This window comes from Phoca vitulina, unplaced genomic scaffold (assembly GCF_004348235.1).
Source record: "Phoca vitulina isolate PV1807 unplaced genomic scaffold, GSC_HSeal_1.0 scaffold9, whole genome shotgun sequence".
Lineage (NCBI taxonomy): Eukaryota > Metazoa > Chordata > Mammalia > Carnivora > Phocidae > Phoca > Phoca vitulina.
In genome coordinates, this window is record NW_022589712.1 from 31,166,561 (window position 1) to 31,170,690 (window position 4,130).

The window sequence follows — 4,130 nt, forward strand, 5'->3', positions numbered from 1 at the left end:
TCTGGGCACCTGGGTGGCTCTGTCTGTTAAGCATCTGCCTTTGGCTCAGGTCATGATCCCGGGGTCCTGGGATCGAGTCCCGCATTGGGCTCCCTGCTCAGCAGAGAGTCTGCTTCTCTCTCTCCCTCTGCCTCTCCTCCCTGCTCGTGTTCTCTCTCTCTCTCTCTTTCTCAAATAAAAATCTTAAGGGATGCCTGAGTGGCTCGGTTGGTTAAGCGTCTGCCTTTGGCTCAGGTCATGATCTCAGGGTTCTGGGATCGAGCCCACCTTGGGCTCCCTGCTCAGCAGGGAACCCGCTGCTCCTTCTGCCTGCTACTCCCCCTGCTTGTGCTCTCTCCCTTTCTCTGTCACTCTCGCTCTATCTCAAATAAATAAAATCTTTAAAAAGATCTTAAAAACAAGAACACTGACTTCTTATTGTTTATGTAAAAGGCGGTCTATCTCTACCAGGAGGTAAAGAGATTCTTATCACCAGACATAGGAAATTTAGAGTCAAAAAGGCTATATAAACAACCCTTGTTACCTTTTATTAATTTACTACCCCAGCCCAAATTCTGTTTAGAATTCCTTACTAATTGAAGCTACCCAAGTTAAGTTTTCTTTGTCCTGTCAATTCCTCACAGATTTATTGCCTCTTTGTCTAAAAAATATAACAACAGCCTGCCTTGGTCATTTCTTTAGGTCTCCGTGTCATTACGGGGCCTCTGTGTGCACGTAATAAAACTTTTTTACCCCCCCTTCTGTGAATCTGTCTCATGTCCCTTTAATTCTTAGACCAGCTGGAAATCCTTGAGAAAGCACAGGAGGTTGTTCTTCCCCTGCCATTGGTGTGGCTGGCTGGGTTAACTTCCGCTGGATATTTGCCCGGGAAGATTCTGCAGCTTCAAGATCTTGGGAGATCTGACATACAGCCGGCAGAAGGTAAGATTTCTTACCATGTTGGCCTCCCAGAGTTTCTGTCCGTGAGATCTGGTGGCGTGAGAGTAAGGACAGTCTTTTTCTCTTTCTCTCAAATTAAATTAGCAGGAGAAAATATTTGTGGAACTAGTTCCTTTGGCTTAGCGACTCTTGGTAAAAAATCTGGTAGGGTACTACTGTTTGGCTAGTGATCTGTTTCCTTCCAGAGATGGTCTTTGATTTCCTTTGTCCGTGTCTTTAGGTAAAGGGGATTACCATAAAGCATAGAGTTCGCAGTTCTCATCAGACAATGTCTATGAGGGCATACTTTGCTGTGGGTCCCCGGTGTAAAAACTAGATGAGGTTTTTCCTTTTATCTTGTTCTATGTACTAAGAGCTTGGCTTTGTGACCAGTGAGAACATTCTCTCTGGTCTCTGCCTTCGGGAAGGTGCATTTACTGGGGTGTACTTAGGGGGCCAGTTGAATAGACTGGGGATTGGAGATACCCATTTACAAGCAGCATTCTCTTTGCCCAGTTGTGCCAGCTCTCAGGGGAGTTTGTCTTAAGAGGTCCTAGACTGTAAGGGCCTTGGTCGTCTCCACCTTCATTGCTTGTTAGTGCTAGAAAAATCCATTCCAGTAGCACCTGTCAGCTGTCACAGATTGGCAGGTCTGTGTGGAAGCTTCGCACCTTTGTGGGAGCCTGAGACAGCTGATAACACCACATCATTCTTACCACCTGTCCCTGAAGGTCTTTGCTTTCTTAGACTATTTTTGGGAGTAGACTTTTGGGGCTTCACCAGCTATGCCCTCTCTAGGACATCTCTTGTATCTTTGGCCAAACCATAAAAAGGCTTATTGGTTTGAGTGGCTATTAATTGATATTAAAAACAAGATCCTACTCATCAATTGGCTAAATTAAGGAATGCATGGGTGGCTCGGTTGGTTAAGTGTCTGCCTTTGGCTCAGGTCTTAATCCCGGGGTCCTGGGATCGAGTCCCGCATTGGGCTCCCTGCCCAGCAGGGAGCCTGCTTCTCCCTCTGCCTCTGCTGCTCCCCCCGCTTGTGCTCTCTCTCACTCGCTCTCTGACAAATAAATAAAATCTTAAAAAAAAAATTGGCTAAATTAAAAAAAACTCTTTATGGTGAGCTCTCAATGTTCTTATTAGCATAAGGCTATCCTTAAGGACTCCCTTGACAAGATAACAGAAATTAGACTTAAGACAAAAATTAATGTCTACATCCATTGTAAATTTCCCTTCCTAAAATCTGACCCATCTATTCCCTTTCCCTACAAGATTTTTTAGACAGTACTCCAGCTTAATCTCAAGTTCAAAGTATGCAGACTACTCTTACAAATGCTGGAAGCCAAACCGAAAGTTTAGCAGAAGTACCTGGGACAGGCAGTAGGGCTTACTAAGATTAGTCTTTATACTTTGAAATTTTTATTTATTTTTTTTAGACAGAGAGAATGAGAGAGAGAGAGAGCACATGAGAGGGGGGAGGGTCAGAGGGAGAAGCAGGCTCCCTGCCGAGCAGGGAGCCCAATGCGGGACTCGATCCAGGGACTCCAGGATCATGACCTGAGCCGAAGGCAGTCGCTTAACCAACTGAGCCACCCAGGCGCCCAGTAGGGCTTACTTTGCTGTAATCAGGCTCTGCCAGCTTTAGGCATTTCTCTGCAATGACCTTGGCAGATAGATCTTTGAATGGCGCAGCCCCGCCCCAACGCGCCCCCAACACACAGGGAATTCATGTCCCTTGAACAAGAGCAGATCTTTTTTTTTTTTTTTAAATGTTTTTTTTTTTTTAAAGATTTTATTTATTTATTTGAGAGAGAGAGAGAGAATGAGAGACAGAGAGCATGAGAGGGAGGAGGGTCAGAGGGAGAAGCAGACTCCCTGCCAAGCAGGGAGCCCGATGCGGGACTCGATCCCGGGACTCCAGGATCATGACCTGAGCCGAAGGCAGTCGCTTAACCGACTGAGCCACACAGGCGCCCAACAGCAGATCTTTTAAATTATAAAGCCCCTTTTCCTCCACTTTCAAAAGATCCTACCAAATTTAGAGGAATTAAAAAGGTGGTTGGCTATTCACAACTTCACTCAAAGAGAACTTGACTGGCTGCTAAGGGAAGTTTCTTTGATCCTATGATTATTAGGCAAGCCAAATGGCCGCTTGAACCCAGCCCCCTTTCACAGAGGAGGCAGATGACCAAACTTTCTCCTAGGCCCTCCTGCAATTAATCAGTGGAAGGCTGATGGCAGGGCCTAATATAATAAAAGCCCAAGGTTAAATTATGTACTTAGAGAAAAAAGCTTTTATTAAAACGCTTTATACAGAGTTTACCAAGGCATAAAGCTTTTGATTCCCATTTTAGTTAAACATGTCCCTGGTGTGTGTATGTATGTGTATATATATATATATACACACACACATAAAGTTTAGTTAAAAAGGCAGGTCCATCCCTTGATATTCAGGCTGAAATCCAAATCTTTGGGGGAATTAAAGACAACTGTCTGTCTTAAAAATCGCTACAAAACTAGAAATCAACTCTAAAAACAAGTCAAAGCCCACCTATTTTACCAATCTCAAAACCTTGCCTATTCCTCTCAATGCTTTATAGATACTGTAAAAGATCAGAATATTGGAACAAAATTGTCCTGTACCTAAGAAAAGAAATAATTTTTTAAATAGCATTTATCTCAGATTTCTTTAAAACAAACAAACCAACTTGCATTCTTTCTCTGTTCCTTAGAGTTATAATTTTATCATGTCTTTGAAATGAAAACACAATCCACAATTGTCCGAGGCTGAAGAAAAAGGCAGGGAGGGGAAGAGGGCTTTTAAAAATACAGATTGCTAAGGGGGCAACTGGGTGGTTCAGTGCCTTCGGACTCTTGATCTCCCCTCAGGTCTGGATCTCAGGGTCATGAGTTCAAGCCCTGTGATAGGCTTCATGCTGGGTGTGGAGTGGAGCTTACTTAAAAAATAAAAATACAGGGGCGCCTGGGTGGCTCAGTCAGTTAAGCGTCTGCCTTCGGCTCAGGTCATGGTCCCAGGGTCCTGGGATTGAGCCCCATATAGGGCTCCCTGCTCAGCGGGGAGCCTGCTTCTCCCTCTCCCACTCGCCCTGCTTCTCTTCCCTCTCTCGCTGTCTCTCTCTCTGTCAAATAAATAAATAAAATCTTTAAAAAAAAAAATAAAAATAAAAAAAAAATAAAAATACAAA